Here is a 20,000-nt window from a genome sequence, read left to right on the forward strand (position 1 = left end):
GAACGACCACTCGCGATCCCCTAAACAGTAGGCAACCGGTCAGACATTGCTGCATGTTGGGTGTCCTTACTCTACTCGCGAACGTATTCGTAATATCATTGAAAATTTGTATCGTTACTATTCTCGATCAAAGATTCAAAACAATTTTCTTTCTTTTCGTTTTATTTTTGTTTTTGTTTTTATTTTTATGTTTACCTTTATTCTTATTTCCTTTTTATTTTTTTTTTTTTTTTTACTTTTTTCTCTCTTAATTCCTTTATTCCTTTTTTCTTGTCTTTCTTACTTTCTTTCTTTCTTTCTTTTATCATTTTTCTAATTTATATCCACGATAAAGATTACGACTGTTTGTTTTCTTTTCTTTTTTTTTTTTATTTACAGGTGATCCAGGAAGTAATCGCACACATATCAAGGATCGATACCTGTACGAAATAAAACTCTGAATGAAGAGAAGATGACACTTACCTGATACACGCAGTCAACTTTGAAGAACGATAAAGCTGTCTTCCTCGTAATACAGATAGATAAGTTTAAAAGAATCAAAGCCGTCCTTTTAATGGTGATCAGCAGTTTCTAGACTCAGAGTTATTGTTATATCCGGCTGCTACATGACAGTACCAAAATGATCTTGGATTTGATGATCGGCGAACATCTTCCAATCTTCAATGATGTCTCGATGAAGTCTCGACAAAGTATGTGAAACCCCCTGTACGTATACTGAATGTATCCTGAGTGTATTCCTGTCCGGTATACCTTCAGTATACGTAACAGGAGGCTACACCGGTCTACGATGGATTGCTCTCGTCGCTTGGATCATCCTCATCATCATCATCATCATCATCATCATCATCATCACCATCATCTGTATCGTATCTTCGTAATCTCTTCAAATATTTTCGATATAATGATTTGTGTTCAATTAGATGTTAAGACGATCGCTTAATTAAATAATAGACGTTGTAGATATCATGATGGTTTAAATAAGAATAGATTAAACATTGTATTAGATTAAATCCAATAATTCGATGTATTCATTGTTTCATTTCTAAACAAATGTAATCTCTATGATTCATTCTTATCGAAACAATTCTGATTGTTCTTTATCAGGTTCGGTGTTACGTATTAAAATCGAAGATTTTTAATTACAATGTAAATACTTTTTATAAAAGAGCTTATAATAACGTCCGTGATAATATTATTATTTTTTTTTTTTTTTTGCATTCGTATGACCTTTCTTTTATCAATTAAACAAAACATGAACATGAATTAATTCTTATCGAATGACGATTGTAATAAATATCGACGTATACGTACGTACGTACTTAAATATGACGATTTCAGCGAAGCACATGCGTGATTAATGATGATAAATATTTGAATAAACTCTACGTTAAATTGAAAGGTTCTGTTTCAATTCGTTTTAACATACCCACTGCGAAGATTTGAATAATCGATTTGAGAAATGCGTTCGTGCATTAGAAACATTTTCCCAAGGCAAACTCAATCCACAATGAGATCCGTCCGTTGACGAATCAAAATGATTCTTGTCGTAGTTATAGCAGACTGTTAAATTAGAGATACGCTTGGGTTCCATAATAGCTATCATCTAATCGTCGACCTACGATTACGTAATCCTAATCGCCCTTACGTCATACAGTTTTACTCGTATAACGAACATTAGCGTATGAAAAGACATAGTCGTTGTTCGTTAGAATAAACGTAGAGTGATACAGAACGTGTATATTACTTACTATCTCGACGTTATATGTTTTAATAAGACGATAAGAAAAATAATTTTGCGAAATCGATCGAGATAGAAAAGCAAGATTATCTGATCGAACAAACAAGCAAATAATCATCGTACCGACCGTACTCTCTTTACCGACGCGACCAATTCGAACGGATCTGTGTGCACTTTAGTGAAGTTACGCTACACACTGTTTCTGACAATTGTTTCTTTTTTTATTTTTTATTTATTTGTTTTTTTTTCTTTTTTTTTTTTTTTTTTTTTTTTTTTTTTTTTTCTTTTTTTTTATTTCTTTCTTTTTTTTAGAAAGTATACAGAGACAATGTGAACGGAAAATTGGACGTAGTGAGAAAAAATTCGAAAACCGTGAGATGTACCGTGGGGGTAGGAATTTTTGACTCTTCTTTTTTTTTTTTTTTGGCGACGTTTGCGAGGAAAAAAAAATGAAAGAAAGAAAGAAAAGAATAAAAAGAATAAAAGCTCGTTTTAACGACACGAACGAAGAAAAATATGATTGAAGGAGAAAGTTCGTTCTTTAGTTACCTTCTTTAAATGGGGTAAAAAGGTCGCTCGTAGGTAATATTGGGCAAAAGGGTTGGAGAAAGTTAAAAATTCTTCCCCTCTCCATCGATAAAAAGGGGTAAAAGTTTAGAAAGTTGGGGAGAAAGAAATTTGTCGGAGAAGGGATAAGTACGAATGTGTGTTTTGTCGTTCTTACGTATAAACTTCGATGTTGTTTCAGTTTGCTCGTATACGTGAACGAACGAACTAGTGTTTTATCGTCGCGTTCTCATGTTTATCCGTATCCTTGAAAAATAAATACGAGTGTCAATGGATGTTGCAAGGTGAGTCGATTAAAAAAAAAAAAAGAAAAAAAAAAAAGAAATACTCAATCATATCCTGTCAAACTATTAACACGTACCTAATCGTTCTCATTCAAGACTTTTCCTAATATCTAATATCAGCTGTTTACTTGTTTATTTTTTATCTTTTCTTTCATCCGCTTACATATACTTAACGCGTACTATTTCCTATCGACATCGTACATACATAATAAAGTGGGTTCGTTCCAATGTCATTGATCGATGAACGAAACAATCGATATAAATATCGAATTAATTTTTATCCTTTGAATTTTTGATTATCAAAAAATTTTCCCATTGATTTATATATTAATTGTCAATTTAAATTTTTTAATTGAAGAAATGTGTTACATCTTGACGATAATACTCGAATATTTCGGGAGTTTGTAGGTATCCATAAAAATGTGCCGGTATATATCGAGGCACTTAAAACAATGTAATTATTTTAAAAGCCTATGGTATATAAATGGTTCTTGGTAGAAAAAGATATAACGCGACAAAAAGAAAGGGACATTGTTAGAAAGAAGATGGAGATAAAAGAAAAGGAAAAAAAAAATATATATATATATATATATATATATAGAAAAGGGGATTAAAGAAGAAATGCCGACGAAGAAAGAAAAAGAGACGAATAGAAAAAAATGTGTTTCTTCACTCTCTCTCTCTCTCTCTATCTCTCTATCTCTCTCTCTCTCTCTTTTTCTCTCTCGTTCTAACACAAGAGAAGTCTCTCATCTCTGTCTCTCTTGTCGGCCAATGAGTCGTCGTCCTCTTTTGGTGGCCCAACCCTCGGAGCAACATGGCCGCATCGTACGAAACAGAGCTTAAGTAAGAGTTAGGTCAAGTTAGGTAGGTCCTTCTGGACCGTAGTTCTAGCTAGCTCGAGAGGGAGCAAGAAAGAGAGAAAGAGAAAGAGAGAGAGAGAGAGAGAGAGAGAGAGGGAAATGAAGAGAGAAAGAAAAAGAGAGAAAGAGAGGCGTGTTACAAACGGGCGATGCCTGTATGGAAGAGTCGGAGAGAAGGGTGGCGCCGTGTAGTCAGCCATCATGGGAGAAACCATGGCAAAGAAAATGCAGCATCCGCGTCTCTTTTAGTGTTCGAAAGACTTTCTTCGTCTAACCGATATATAACCATCGAATGTTTGTTTTATAATATGATGAATGAATTAATTCTTTCGAATTTCTATATATACGGTTAAAATTTTGCGCACGCGAGTGACACACAAGTGCTGCGAAATTTCAATCAATCGAACACCGATTCGCGTCACGTATTTTATTATTAACGGGAGAGAGAAAGAACAAAACGAAAAAAAAAAAAAAAGAAAAAAAAAAGAAAAAAAAAAGAAAAAAAAGAAAAAAGAAAAGAAAAAGAATAGAGAAAAAAAGAGCAAAAGAAAAGAAAAAGAAATCGAAAATTAATTTTCGAACAAATGTTTCTTACGGAAGGTACGCTTTTCTTTTTTCTTCTGTTTATTGCTCTTTCCTTACTTAGGATCTTTGCATTCTTCTTTCTTTGGCTTTGTTTTTGTTTTTCATTTTTGTTTGTTTGTTCCTTTGGTTTTTTTTTCTTTTTTTTTTTTTTCTTTTTCTTTCTCTTCTACGCAAATAGGAATGATAAAAGAAAGCACGATATTTATTATTCGACGGCATATATTGTTCTTCTCAAAAGTATAAATTTGCCCCTTGCTTGAGCATTTTTTTTTTTTTTTAATATATATATATATATATATATACCTATATATCTATAAAATAATAATAAAAATATTTGTCATACGTATAAGTATCTGGCCGAACACCATGTCGGTACATACCCGCGAAGACGAAACCGTGTGCCTTGATTGCGATTCTGTTATATACAGGCTATAATTTAAGCTTAACGATTTAAACTTATAACAACTTAACGGATTTCGCGGTATTAAGAATGAAGTGAGACGATAATAAATTCTCTTGCTTGGAAGGTGGTAAGCTAATTAACGATCGCTCCCCGAGGTCTTTTCGAGCGAAAACGTCAGTATATAAACGAGCAAAGAAACACGGAATTCCAATAAAAATTCGATTTCACGTAATTATCGTTGCATAGATTAGGTATCTGTTTTCTTTTTTCTCTGTTTTCTTTTCTTTCTTTCTTTTCTTTTTTTTTTGTCTTTTTTTTTTTTTGTTTTTTTTTTTTAATGAAAACGTAATTGAGGACACTGCCTATTGCTTATTACGTCTCTCTCTCTCTCTCTCTTTCTCTCTCTTTCTCTTTCTCTTTCTCGAGTTCGAATTTAAGATTAATTATAATTATAATAATAATAATAAAAAAAAGAAAAAAGAAAAAAGAAATGAGAGGGGAAAAAGATATGAAACTAGAAGACAAAGCGTAGGATAAAAAAATTTCAATGGCATTTAATAGTCGAATAGTTCATAGATAATTCTCACGTGGGGACATCACAACGAGTGTCCTTGGGGATCGTTAATTAATTCGAAATAAAATGTAATAGTAATCGTTTTTACCGCGATAAAATTTGAAATTAACGACGAATGTACGAGTCCCCCTTAATTAATTTCCACCTGTCTCTTCTACTTTCTCTCTTTTTCTTATTTCACATTCGCGTGCGACAAGAGATAGGTATCGAGCTTGAGGCGAAGCGCAAAGTGCATGCGCGCGTCGAGCGAACCATAAAAAGGTGTACCGGATCGCGTTGTCGCGGGGTGCGAGTGTGTTCGTTCGAAGCCGAGGAGAGATGGTCATCGGACATTTTTCGTCTTTCGAGATCGCCTGCGAGAAAGGAAAAAAAAAAAAAAGAAAATTATGGAAGAAAGATAGAAAGAAGTAAAGAAAAGAAAAAATCCCGAAAAGAAAGGAAGAAAAGAAAAAAAGAATTAAGAAGAAAAGAAAAAGAAAAAAAAAAAAGAACAAATAAACGAGATAAGAAAAGAGAAAGGGAAGAAGGAGAATGAGATGGAGAAAGAGGGAAAGAAAGAGAAAAAGAAGGAGAGAGAGAGGGGGGGCCCGGGAGGGGGTGGGGTAGGGAGATTGAAAGAGGGAGAGGGAGAAGGTCGGGCTCGTTCGCGAATACAAATGGTCATCGACGATATCGGCTACTATAAATTGCCGCGAAAATCGTGGCTGCTCACGGTAAAGGGTGAAGTAAAGTAACGAATTAACGGCACAGGGTGTGTCGCAAAGTGCAAAGTACCGCGTTCTTGGTTTGTGTTTCGAAAGTAGCCGCCGTCTCCCCGTCACTACCACCACCGTCATCACTATTGCCACCTTTCCTATGTTAACCACGGCCGCCATCACATTCTCGGCAACGTCGTTCGTTAAATTATTCGAAGGAGGAGTGAATTTATAATGCCGCGTTACTTTTTACCTCCCCCATTCTCCTTATAATCCTTTTATGAACTGCCCTTTTAAGGAAGTAATAAATTTTATATTGCACTTGGTATTTCTTTTTCTTTTTTTTTTTTTTTAACGCTTTACATCTAACTGAGTAATCAGCCTTATAGACGTTTACAGAGCTTGTCAATGAAATGAAGAGAGAATTTATTTCCAACGTGATATGTCTTCGTACTTAACTTACGTAGCACGTTTTCTTGAAAAAGAGAGAGAGAGAGAGAAAGAGAAAGAGAGAGAAAAAAAATTGTATACAATTAGTATAATCAGAGTAGTTGTTAGAAAAAGATATGAATACATCGTATAGATCGTAGACATATTATCGTATTTAATAGAATTCCAAGAATATAATGAAAATAAAAATTCTTAAAGGTTGCTTCTCATTACGAAAATATTTCTCAATCGCTTGTCTCGCTTTCTTTTAATCTCTGTTATTATTTGATTATACGTACGTTTCGTTATTCCGTTCAATGTAATGATAATCTCACGTCTCGATAATAAGGTGAAATAAATGACACTGGTCATTGAACATTCGTCGTTCTTATATCGTCAATTTAAATCGCAATGAAGATTTCTCAGAAAATGATACAAATATTGTACGTACATGTATATACGTAAAATTTTTTTGCGTTTGTTTCTAATAGCTGTCGATTGGAAAGCTGATAGTTACATAGGAAGAATATTTACTAGAATAGTTTACTACCATATTATAGCCGTATTTCTTGCAAATTCAACCTATTTCTTTGACGAATTATCATTTTATTCTATCATAAATGTTGAGGAATCTGTTACACTCGTATTAAGTCACTTCCGACGGATAACGTTTTCTCTCGACAATCTACTTTCAATATTATTAATACAAAATAATATTTTGAATTATTCGAAATTTTTACTCACCTCTGATGAAAATCAGAAAATTGACGACTTGGTTTAACCTCGAGTAATCTGAAAAAAGAAACGATTGTTTAATGAAGAAAAAAAAAAAATATATATATATATATAAAGGATGATAACCATGTATCATTAATCAATATTTTCTATGATTCATGTTTTGCTTCTATCTAAATTTCTCATTACAAATATCCATCATGGATTGATCAACAAATTATTATTTAATATCATTCTACTTTTCGTTCATTTCATAGACAATCTCCTTCTTGCTCTCTCTCTCTCTCTCTCTCTCTCTCTCTCTCTCTCTCTCTTTCTCTCTCTCTCTCTCTCTCTCTCTCTGTCTCTGTCTCTGTCTCTTTCTTTCGTTCTCTTGCATAATATTATTAATTAAATATCACGCAATCTTACGATTTCCGATTTTTAATGGCGATAATATTAATTGAACGTTTTAAAATTAAATATGTTCTAAAATTAGTACAACGACGGTACTCAAACCGATTGAAATGTATTCTATAATCTACGTTATATCTCTTAGAATCTTTAAGGTACGATACTTTTTATGGGAATCAATGGAAAAAGAAAGAAAAAAAAAAAAGAAAAAAAAAAAAGAAAAGAAAAGAAGAAGAAAGTGAAATCTTTCGTGAAATTGTGTAAAAAGAAATGAAAAAAGGATTGGGGATAAGAAAAGCATTTAGAAAATAGTGAAAGTGTATTTATGGATAGGTCCGCTTGACTTTCGGCTAAAAGGGTTGGGTGAAAGTCTCTCATTTACAGGGCTTGTAAAAAAAAAGGCTTCGCTAGGTTAAAGGATTCTTATCCCTTTAGAAAGAGTTAACTCTTTCTTTTCTTTTTTTCCCCCATCGATGTATTTTTTCTTTGCTCGAAGTTCGACACAAAATTTCTCTTCAATGTGTAGCCATTGTTCTTAACAAAAAAAAAAAAAAAAAAAAAAAAAGAAAAAAAAACAAAGAAAAGAAAAAAAACCAGAAAAAAACAAAAGAAGAAAAAATAGAAGAAAAAGAAGAAAATTGATCGTTGCTTTTGACTTATAGAACGTCATTGTTTATTTTTCATAAATCCAATGCTTTCGTTTTTATCGATCGTGAAATCTATCTAGATAATAATAAAACAATACAACGCTGACGTTAATGCGTAACAAACATTCTTTAACATTCTCTATCATGAATAGATATCATTAGGATCGTTAAACTAATTAACCTTAGTAAAATACGCGAATTATAATTATGGTAAAGTATTAAACTTTCTGTTTTTCGCAACGAGTTAACGTAAATCGTTCGGTAATCATTGAGATCTTTTTTTTCTTCTCCATACTCGAGATAATTATTGGGAAAAAAAAAGAAAGAAAAAAAAACACTATAGATATCCACTATAGACATATTATTTACTCTGAAAAATTTATTTCCTTGGAAGGACAGAGGTGAATTGGGAAAAAAATAAAGTTACTTTGCCAACGATTAAGAAATGGTGCAAAAAACAGAAGAGAGAGAGAGAGAGAGAGAGAGAGAGAGAGAGAGAGAGAGAGAGAGAGAGAGAGAGATAAAGAGATATGAAAAAAAGATGTTGAAAACGTAAGAAGAAAATTTGTATGAAATGATTGAATGAAAAAATGATAAAAATAAGAGTGAGAAAGAGAGAGAGAGATAGATAGAGAGAGAAAGAGAGAGAGAGAGAGAGAGAAAGAGAGAGAAACCACTTGCAAGTTGGAAGCAAGTTGTCAGCGAGACGAAATTTATATGGCCACGTTATATGGCGCAGTTAAAATAAATTAAACGCGTTTTATAGTTACTCAGTATAATTTATTTATGCTCCGGTCTATTATGTATATGTCGCGGAAAACGCAAAAGGCACGCTCTTCTCTATCTTTCGTCATTCGTTGTTCGGACAGCCGTCGGTTCTTTTTTCTCGTCACCTACGTAATCGCGAGAAAATATTTTCGCCTTGTAACGTTCGCTTTTTCTTTTGTTTTATTTCTTTTTTTAATTTTTTCTTGCAATTTTCATATATATATATATATATATATATATATATATTTTATATTTTTAAATGATCTTTAATATAACATTTGTTTTTCATATTACATAGAACAACCTTACATTATAACTTTTTGCAAGTTAATAAAGTATAATAATAATAAGAATATTAATAATAATAATATAATTTTACTTTAGAACGGAGTAAAGTATCTAATTAAAAGTGAAATATTTATAGATCGTTTTATAATCTTTTTCTTCTTTTTTCGTTATTATTATTATTATTATTATTATTTATTCAATATGAATTAAGATATAAGATAATTATGCTTTTACTAATAAAATAATTGCCAATAAAGTAACTTAAGTATATATATAAATTTAAATTAATCTGATAGATCAGTTAAGATTAAATTTTTCTTATTTATTATACATAATAAATATTAATTTGTTATCGAATAAAAAAAAAAAAAAAAGAAAAAAAGAAAGAAAGAAAGAAAGAAAATAGAAAAATAAAAGAAAAGTTAAATAAAAATCGGAGATTGTTACTCGAGAGATTTAAAAAGCACGGCATGTATGTACGTACGTAATATCCGACAAAGCGCTCAATTATGTATAGTAACGTGTCAATGAGAGACAATTGCTGAAAGGTCGTAGACCATTTAACTTTTTAAACGTGATCTTCGACGATATAAGGGCCGATGATATATCGTTATTGACGTTTGTGTCTTCGACCTTGTCTCGCTTAACGTCAATGATACTTAGAAAAATAAACTGACACGTTTCGGCAGAGTACCGTAAGGAATATTTTTATTTTCAAAATACAACGAATCTAATAATAGTTTGTGAAAGAAATTCTACGTTAAAAAGAATGATAATTTCTTTGAGAATATTTATGATATATTCACCGTGGTGGAACGTCTTATATCGTTTATATTAGAAATGAAAAACAAAAGAGAAAAAGAGTAGAAAGAAAAAAATAAAAGTAGAAAAATAGAAAGAGAAAGAGGGACGATATAAGAAGGAATATTAAAAAAAAAAAAAAAAAAAAAAAAAGAAAAAGAAAGAAAAGAAAGAAAATTGTAATCCACGGAAACATATTTCACTTTACGTTATCAATTATTAACGATGAACTATACGAAATAATAATAGGATGAACGTGCAAATATCACGGTTACGATCTCTTTTTTGATAAAATTTAACGATTAGCAGTTACGTAGTATACGAGGTAAAATTTTTTTCCTTTTTGTTAATATCTTTCGAGAGAAGGGCTATTAAAATTTTTAAGAAAAAAAAAAAAAAACAAAAAAAAAAAAAGAGTTACCAGTATCCTTTATTATCATCTAAGAACAATTCGTCTCCAGCGTAATATCACGGCGACTAAGGTAATGCGGGCCATGTAATGTCCAACGATAGAGTATGGTGAACGGCTATTTCCTAGACCTAGATAACTTATGGCACGGGGGAACCCCTGCGGATTTATCGCTGACTCTCACGCATTGTTTACGTCTCGACCGAGGGACGTAAATCCTCCTTCTAAAGTGCCAGAAACCGTCTGCGTTCACGCTTACCACGTCGTCGTACAATCGTGTTCCTATTCGTGGCTCTTAAGTTAACCTTTTATATCTATCTGCTATACTACAACCTATTTTTCTTCTTTTATTTCTTTTCTTTTTTCTTTTCTCTTTTTTTTTTTTTTTTTTTTTTTTTTTTTTTTTTTTTTATTATTTAACCTTTGAATATTAGTTCGAAAAAATTTTAGATATCCTGATATATAGATATATAAAATCGTAAATGCATATTCGAATATTTTCCAACGGCTTAGATTGGAAATCGAAGAAAAATTTGTACGTAGAGTTACTAGATAGATAGATAGATAGATAGATAGATAGATAGATAGATAGATAAATATGATTATTGAAATAAAAGAGTTAGATGTTTCGAAGAGATAAATCGATCTTTTCTTTTCTCTTTTTCTTTACTTTCTTTTTTTCCCTTTTTTTATTAGTTATCATAAATATACGAAAAGATCATTATAAAAATATTAATTTTCACAAAGTAAAAACCTTTTTTTAAGGTTTTAAATTAGAATGGGAAATATATTCGAATGAAATTATAATTTCGTTTGCATGATTTAACAATTTTTCTGATGACAATGGAGAAAGATAAAAGAGAAAAGAGGATTGGACAATGTATAGTAAAAGACTTTCGATCGTTGGCCGATCGACGGAATATGGAAGCGAATCCGTAGCTCGTAAAACCTTCGGACAAAATCGTGGAAATCTCGAAGGAAATCCTGATTCGTGAATTCAGAATCGGCGCTCGCACGAACACGGAATAGGAAATGCCTAAGGGCGCTCCGTCCGGTAACGGCCTTAATCGGAAATCGATGCCTATTCTCTTTTCTTTTCTTCTTTTATCTTTCTCTCTTTCTCTTTTTCTTTCGTTTTTTTCTTCTTTTTAGGTTTTTTTTTTTTTTTTTTTCCTTTTCGTCGCACGTATCTCTTGGTATCGTTCGATCTTCGAGCAACCTTTGAATTTTTGATGAACTATCCCACAAGCTAGTATCTACCGTGTTAGAATACTTTTCTCAAAAACCCCTTTCATTTCTAATACTTGTTCTTATTTTATCATTTTATATAATCATTTTGAACAAAAAAAAAACACAAAAAGATCGAAGTTTTTTTGATACTCGCATAAAAAATATTTTTTTTTTCTTTTTATCATCCCCGTCCATTGTTATGACGAAAGAATCGACTATGAACAATACCGACGATCATCTTTTTTTTTTTTATCTTTTTAATAAATGAAATGAAAAAAAAAAAAAAGAAAAAAAAAGAGAGAAAAAAAGTAATACAATTTAACTCTAATACTCCTCGAAGATATTCGTTAAACGTGAATATATTACTGTTCCTATGAATGAAATTCTTTTATCGCGATTATCTTTCGTAATATCGCCTGTTTGGATCGTAACGAAAAGAAATTTGAAAATCCATTGATTTTCGAACAAACATTTGACTGCTGATTTATACGAACAATATTAGATTCAATCCCGAACGTCCTCGAACCCACATCATTCTCGTCCCATACACCACCATTTCCTCTCTTTCGTTTCTCGAATCGAAGCCGAATAAAAATTTCTCAAAGGGAAATCAAACGTTCGTATCTTCTCAGTTTTCTTTTCGTGAATGAAAATTTCGTCTTGGAAATATACGATAACTGTCTAACAAGACGAGACAAAATTCACGACAACGTTACGATAGAATACTAATGCGTTTATCTTCGTGCATTTCGCAGATGAAAGAAGAAATATCAAAATGAGGGAAACAAGAGAATAGAAGAAAATCGTTCGAGAAGAAGGAAGAAAATTTATTCGAGAAGCAAAAAAAGAAAAAAAGGAAAAAAAGGAAAAAAAGAAAAAAAAAAAAAGAAAAAGAAAGAAAAAAAGAAAAACATCGACGTTATCATTAACGTTGTCATTGTCATCGGAGTAGATGAAAGAGGACATTGGTCATGATCGAAAGAAGAAAATCATAATGGAGTTACGAACCATCGTGTTTTGGATAGCGCGATTCGATTCGATGTCGCGGCAGGAAGGAAGCAAGGAAGAAAAAAAGAAAGAAAGAAAGAAAGAAAGAAAGGAAGAAGGAACGATCTTTTCTCTGTCTAAAGAAAATGAAAAAGAAAAGAAAAGAAAGGAGGGTGGGAATGGTGTGAGGGTGAGAGTGGGAGTGGGAGTAGGAGTGGGAGTGTGAGTAGTGTAGAGGGGAAGCAGACCCTTGGTCTCAACAATTCTTGGAATAATCCGCCGTATAAATTGGATCGTCGAAGAAACATGGAAACTGAACGTGCTGGAAGAGAGACTGGATGAGAAAGAGAAAGAGAGAGAGAGAGAAAGAGAGAGAGAGAGAATGGAAGGAGGAGAGAAACATAGACGATGAACATGGGTTTCATCTCCCACACGAGCTTCTCACAACGAGATTCTACATACAGGATAGCGAGTTTCTCCTTCTCCTTTTGTAGATGATATATGCAGGATATATAGATAAATATAAGAAACGGGGACGTGTCTCGAACGTGAAATCTCGAATGAATTTCTTTTTTCAAGGGGAGGAAAAAAGGAAAGTTCGACTTCGACGGATGAATTTTTCCGATCGTCGGTGGAAAAAATGAGAAAGCTCTAGCTCGTTATTTTTTATTTTGTCTTTTGTCTTTTCTTCTCTCTCTCTCTCTTCTTTTTTTTCTCATTTCTTTACTTTTCTTTTTTTCTCTTTTTTTTTTTTCTACGTAGAAAACAACAACGATAGCATTTATCTGTTCTTCGAGAAAAGTCAAACGACAAATGGTAATCGTTTATCGAATTTGAAGGAAACGGAAGCCTTGTCAGGCTTAGGTATATGTTAAATGCGAAACAATTTGTAAGGTCTCGCCAACTAATTTTACGAGAAGGATACGAAGCGTGACTTCAACGTATCTCGTTAACGCCAAACGAACGTAGCGATAGCTACGTGCACGTTGTATTTGTGTACGCAGGCGAGTTTCTTTGTGTACGAATGTGTGTACGCGTGTGTGTACGCGCGTGTATCTATCTCTGTGCAAACATAGCAAGGTATTGTCTGGAAAACGTGTTTGCAAACCAACGTTGGTTTGTTGATTCGCCTGGAATTGGATTAAACGGGAGAACTCCTTCGCTTCTCTCTCTCTCACTCTCTTATTTTCTCTCTCTCTCTCTCTCTCTCTCTCTCTTTCTTTTTCTCTTTTTCTATGTAATATTACGAACGATTTCCTTTGTTTTCAAGTGACCTTCGACGAGAAATAAGACCACACCCTCGCGAACAAATGTCAAGTACTAGAGAAAACCTTTGAATTACTTCTTATCGTAACCTCCAACTCACTTTAATGAATTCGTTAGGTCGATTTATGGATTATCCTTGTGTCCGATAATTGTGAAATGAAATTCTGACTCTTTGCAACAATGTAATTATTTCGTCTACTTTCGTTCAATTGATTTACCGTTCGTAATTTTTCGTTTCTTTTCTCTTTGTTTTCTTTATTTCCTTCTTTTTTTTATTTTATTTTTATTATTATCGAAATTATTTGGAGTAAAATATCCCTCTGAAAAAAAAAAAATAAATAAAAAAAAAAGAGAAAGCCCGATTTAAGCGGGTCTCGTAAATCTAACGAAGAGATTTGTTGGAAAAAGGAAGGTCAATCTAGTTCGGCCGTTTCAGATGAGGATTAGATTAGATTATTACGTAGATAATGGCGTCCGTAAATACGAGTAGCACTCTTTCCCCCTCCCCCCCCCCCCACGCTCTATATTTCTCTTTTCTTTTTTCCTTTCTTTTCTTCTCTTTTCTTTTGTTTTTCTTTTCTTATTTTTTTTTTTTTTTTTTCTTTTCTTTTCTTCATTCGAAACAGTTTCACGAGTTGTAATATAATAGATTCTAACGATAGTTACGTATTCTTTCTAATCTTTTAATTACATTTGGATTGTGAATTATCAGAAGGATTAAAAGTTGCAAAAAATATTATGCATACTTGTCGATAAATTACGTAAAAATAGAAACAATAACGAATAACATTGGTTTACTTAATATAAAATTCCTTTAACATAATTTTAATATATCATCTCATTTTAGATAATTAATCATTATTAAAAACAACGATAAGTTATTATTATATATTATTCTTCTTAAAATTATACATCGTTTATCGTTTAAACGAAGCACTTATTTTATTATTATTAACACGAAGTAGATTCGACCTCAATGAAAAACTTCTTCCGTATACAAACTGTCCGCTCTTTCATTTTGTGAAAACTATATGGAGGAGGTTCGATCAAGGACACTCATAAAGGAGCACGAGCCAACGTCAATATATCGAAGGGTACAAAGTTTGCCTTGGAAGATTCCCAAAATTTGTTCGTATGTATGTTCGCCAAATCATTTTCTTCCCTCTCTCTCTCTCTCTCTCTCTCTCTCTCTCTCCCCCTCTCTCTTTCTCTCTCGTTTTAATAAACAATAGCAAATGCTTTCGTACATCTTCATATATACACCTACCAATATGTACCGATAGATATAAAAATATATATATATATATATATATATATATATATATATATATATATATATATATATTGGAATGAAAAGAAAGGGCCTTTCGTTTCTAATCTTTCGTCGAGGCAGCCACACCTCGAAAAGGATCCTTATAGCATATATGCCTGACTGAACGCGCATGCACCAATACGATTCGACGTCAACGTCGTATACTCCTTGTTTATTCAACGGTCGCTTCCCTCCTTCTCAGAATTTCTCTCTCTCTCTCTCTCTCTCTCTCTCTCTCTTTCTTTTTCTTATTCCCATGCCGATAGTATCCAAGAAGCTCCAAAGTTAAGTCCTTTTTCTCCCTCGTTCCAGACGAGACTCAGACGAGAACGAGTAGAAACCTCCCTTTGTCCTCTCTCTCTCTCTCTCTCTCTCTCTCTCTCTCTCTCTATTTCTTTATCTTTCTCTTTCCAGTTTTATAAAATATAAGCAATTTCATAGTTTTCCCAGACGACGACGACGATGACGACGACGACGACGACTCGCACGTGGAGTTTCTTCAACTCCCACACCTTGGCGTATCTTTACGACTCGGCACTTTCGGATTTCACCAAGTTTTCGGTCCTATGTTCGGCCTATCGTCTTCCTCCCTCCCTCCCTTCCTTTGCTTCCTTCCTTCCTTCCTTCCTTCCTTCCTTCCTTCCTTCCTTCCTTCCTTCCTTCATTCCTTCATTCCTTCCTTCCTTCTTTCCTTCCTTACTTTTATACCTACTCTTTCTTTAGGAAATATCGCTTGTAATTTCCAGTTCCCACGGGATATATATATGTATCTACCCTCGATGTTGTTACAACGACAAACGTGTTTTTATAAATTTCATATGGCGAGATAAAAATGTTCTCGACGGTTTAGAAATATAATAATATACTTTTGTATATTTATCTATTTTCTATCTTAACGATGGATATTGGATAATCGATAAAATTGTACGAATGTATATTTATTAAGATTTTATTAGACGTAACTTGGCGTATGAAATATTTATAAAATTTTACGTAACGATATATATATATATATATATAATATTTATTTTTTTATCGATGAATTTTAATTTTGTTTTTTTTTTTTCTTTATGCGATAGTAATACCTTTTAAATATTCAACGATCGAATATCAATAAAATTGTTTAAACATTTTTCTTTTACGATTCCATCGTAGATGCAACTTTGCAATATAAAATAGTCATAATATTCTACGTAAATATTAATTCAACGATTAACTTTAATGGACTTATAATTTCTTACTTAATGAATTGAATTCCCTTTATTTTTAATTTCTAAATGAGTGGTTTTGGTTTTTTTTTGGTTTTGTTTTGACACGTTTGTTAAAAAAAAAAAAAAAAAAAAAAAAAAAGAAATAATAAAAAAATAAAAAAAGGAAATTAAAAAGAAAGAAAGAAAGAAAGAAAAGAAAATGCAGGCGATCTTCAATCGAAACGTCGAACAACATATTGGCGTCGGTAATGTTAAAATCGTAAAGTTTCAAACGAGGTGAGAATCGATAAGACGTACGAGCTGTATTATCATACGTATTATAAATAATATTATGCAGAGAAACGTTGCGCGTACGTTTAGAACACTTCACGTGGCCCATAACGAACCTATTAATGAACATTCTCTGAATATTCGCAGGAGCGCTCGCCCATCGATTACCTCTTACGATGGAAGGAAAGAAAAGGTAATAAGTATTCCTTTAGAGGTATATAGATGCCTATGTCGAATACGTAATAGCTTTCAATGGACAAGTCGAATTTTTCTTTGTGTTAAAATCCTCAACGATTGTTTTTCTTTCTTTTTTTTTTTTTTTCCATGATAAAAGGCTGAATAGTTAGTAAAAAAACTAATAAAAAAAAAAAAAAAAAGAAAAGAAAAGAAATGGGCTGAAGTATAGTTTAAAAATTTCACTAAAAAAAAAAAAAAAAAAAAAAAAAAAAACTCTCTATATATTTTACAACGATCGTAAAACTTTGTACTCTCGTGGAATTATTTTAACGAGTTAAATATTGATTTACATAACGCACGCGTATTCCCTGTGTCATCTATTATTGATCAGTTGTGTTTGATTTAAACAAAATAAAACAAAACAAAACAGAAAATGATAATAGATATGCGTAGAATCAATGACCTTTTGTTTGTTTGTTTGTTTGTTTTCTTTTTTTTTTTTTTTTTTTTTTTTTTGATGTTTATCCAACTGGATTCTGTATTCCGATATCATCGAGTAGGCGCATAGAGGGATAGTTCTAGCGAGCGTGCCTTCCTTAGAAAATGGTTAAAAATGGGAACGAAAGGAGGAACGTGGTATCCTTAAACTTGCTATTCGTAGTCTCTCAAAGTATCCTTCTTCATCCTTTTTGTTTCTTCTTTTATTTGAGAAAATAGCAAAATACACATGATCGTTTTTTCACCGCGAACGATCTCGTTCATTGTGATTCTCAACGAACGTCCCTGATTGGAGTCTACGACGAGCAATTGGATTCCACCATTCCGCAAACTCGTTTAGTGTGAGGGACCTTTCTCTCTTTTTTTTTTCTTCTTTTTTTTCTTTTTTACACCTGCATCCACGCCCACGCCATTAGAGAATCGGAGACAAGTTGAACGGACAAAACTGGTATATCCGATTCCGTGAAAATTCTTTAAATCTTTTCTTCCTTCCTCGCTTTTTTGTTGTTACCTGTTTTTCTTTTTTATTTTTTTGTTTTTCTTTTTGTTTTGTTTTTTTTTTTTTTTCTTTCTCTCATTTCTTTTCCCTTCATTCAAATCCCATTATCGGGCTATTCAATGAGAAAATCTTTTTCTTCGATAAAATCAAGAGACTTCGAATATAAAAATCCGAACGCTCTGAAGTTAACATCAGAAATTTATAAGGGATTGCTTTCTCGGTACCTTTGTGATCCGCCCTACGTGATAAATAATCCCTTCTGACCGTACTAATTATATCTCGTTATACCGTTTATACATTGGCCTATGTCAGACTTGGCCGACATTTTAAATTCTAATATCGATAATTCATACTCGAGTATACATTTTAAACGAGTTTAATTAATTACTTAAATAATTATCGTCTCTTTTTAAAATACGAGATCATTGTTATTCGCTTAAACGTATATGTAAGGGATAAAGTATTTTAAAAATAACAACAGATTGTATATTTCTCATTTTAACAAATCATTCGGTCAATTTTCATTCGAAAAATTTCATTCGAATAATAAGATTTAACATATCGAATTTGACGCAATTAATGCGTATAATGAAGAATCAAAAGAGAAAAAGAAAAAGAAAAATAAAAAAGAGAGAGAGAGAGAGAGAGAGAAAAGAAAGATAAAGAAAAAGAAGATTTGATTATATAAATGTTTAATCACATGTCTCGAGAATATAAATTAATTTTTTACGATTAAGACCCTTTAAACTCTTTATAATGTCTACTTACTCGCATTCGCACGGAGATCAAATCGTAGCGCTTCCGTATTCAATGTTTCACGAACCTTCTTCTTCTTCTTCTTCTTCTTCTTCTTGTTCTTCTTCTTCTTCTTCTTCGTTGCTATTTATAGATAAAACTATTTTCGAACGACGTGCTTCGTATCTCGCGCGTGAGGCGTCTACACGCCTACACGTTTTTCCACGCGTGAATTTCACGATCGTTCTCCCTATTTACCTCTCGTAATTCCTTTTCTCTTTTTCTTTCCTTTATCTTTTATCTTTTTCTTTCCTTTATCTTTTATCTTTTTCTTTTTCTTTCTCTTTTTCTTTATCGTTTTCTTTTTCCCTTAAGTATTCTCTACTTCGTAGCAAGCAACTCGTGAATCCGATCGTAAAAAGCGTTAATGACGAAAGGTCATTAAGATTATTACGCGCAAAATAAAAACAAGAAAAAAATGAAAAACAAAATTGGACTTTCGATCGTTCGCGGAGACACTTTTGATGTCGTAATAAAAATTATCGCAAATAAGTCGTGGCATTCGTTTGTCGTAACACCGGTATCAGAATGAAAAAAGAAAAAAAAAAAAAAAGAAAACAAAAAAAAAAGAAAAACAAAAAGAGGAAAAGAAAAGAACGTGCCTTCAATTTTTTTTTTTTTTTTTGGTATTCGATTTATAATATTAATAATAATAATAATAATAATAAATAAATAATGATAATTATTATTATAATTAAAATCAATCTATTACTTATAAGAATTTCCACATTTATTAAATTATCTTCATGGATCACGTCAATGAATAATAATTATTTGCCGTCGAGGACACAAATATATACATATATATATATATATATATATATATATATGACCTCGATTTTATCCTTATCTTAGATAATTGGACAGTATACGATCAACTATGGAAAACTCGAAACTCCGTTATTTTCGTGTGTACTCGCTAAAATTATTCCAAACGAGAAACCAAGATAAAGTTATGTTGAAAGCCGCGATGCCAATGGCGGTGCTCCCTGTGATATACCTTTCAAAATTTCAAATGAAATTCATAATATCATTTAGAAATGAAATTCCAATGAATTATTTCGTCCAATTAAATTTTTCGTTATATCAAACGTAGAAAATAGATCGTTGATATTCGTTATCATAAAATAATTCCTTGCGTTTCTTTTCTTTTTACATTTTTGTTTTCTTTTTATCTCTTATGTAAACGTTTGATCGATACGAAGTAAACCGCAACGTGTATTTCATGAAAATTCATTTTCTAAGTATACCATGGGATCGAAGTTGAATGAGAAAGAGAGAAAAAGAAAGAGAGAGAGAGAGAGAGAGAGAGAGAGTGAGTGAGAGAAAGAGAGAGAGAGGTTCCTCTATTCTTGGCCATTTTCAAGAAGAATTCCTTCCTCGTACACCTGTACCTACGCCCACGCCATTAGCCCTGGAATAAGCGGGAGCAAGTACGGGATGAAAAGAATGGTATGAGGTATCCCTTTTCTCGAAGGAGTCCTGATTCCAAAACTCCTAACTTGAGAGAGAAATGTGGAGAGCGTGGGAGGAAGGTAGATTATCTCAGCAGACGGCGAAATGGTAAAACTTGTTG

At 32.4% G+C, this 20,000-nt stretch overlaps 2 long non-coding RNA genes across 3 annotated transcripts in view; one reads left to right on the plus strand and one right to left on the minus strand.

Moving 5' to 3' along the window:
- The first annotated feature begins 2,058 nt into the window (after positions 1 to 2,058).
- On the plus strand, positions 2,059 to 15,886 carry LOC124948470. Of its 2 annotated transcripts, none has more exons than XR_007100750.1 (3): positions 2,059 to 2,128; positions 2,487 to 2,589; positions 12,165 to 14,936. It is a non-coding gene; the product is annotated as an uncharacterized LOC124948470 (long non-coding RNA). The 2 variants fall into 2 exon arrangements; XR_007100749.1 differs by lacking the exons at positions 2,059 to 2,128; positions 2,487 to 2,589 and adding exons at positions 3,232 to 4,052; positions 15,416 to 15,886 and having other exon boundaries at positions 12,165 to 14,798.
- Positions 4,151 to 20,000, minus strand: part of LOC124948475 — a 65,097-nt gene continuing 49,247 nt past the window's right edge. The window contains exons 2-3 of the long non-coding RNA XR_007100756.1: positions 6,883 to 6,930; positions 4,151 to 5,367 (exon numbers count right to left, since the gene is read on the minus strand). This is a non-coding gene — a long non-coding RNA (uncharacterized LOC124948475). The remainder of the gene's footprint in view (positions 5,368 to 6,882; positions 6,931 to 20,000) is intronic.

The sequence above is a fragment of the Vespa velutina genome, chromosome 4 (genome assembly GCF_912470025.1).
Source record: "Vespa velutina chromosome 4, iVesVel2.1, whole genome shotgun sequence".
Taxonomy (NCBI): Eukaryota; Metazoa; Arthropoda; class Insecta; order Hymenoptera; family Vespidae; genus Vespa; species Vespa velutina.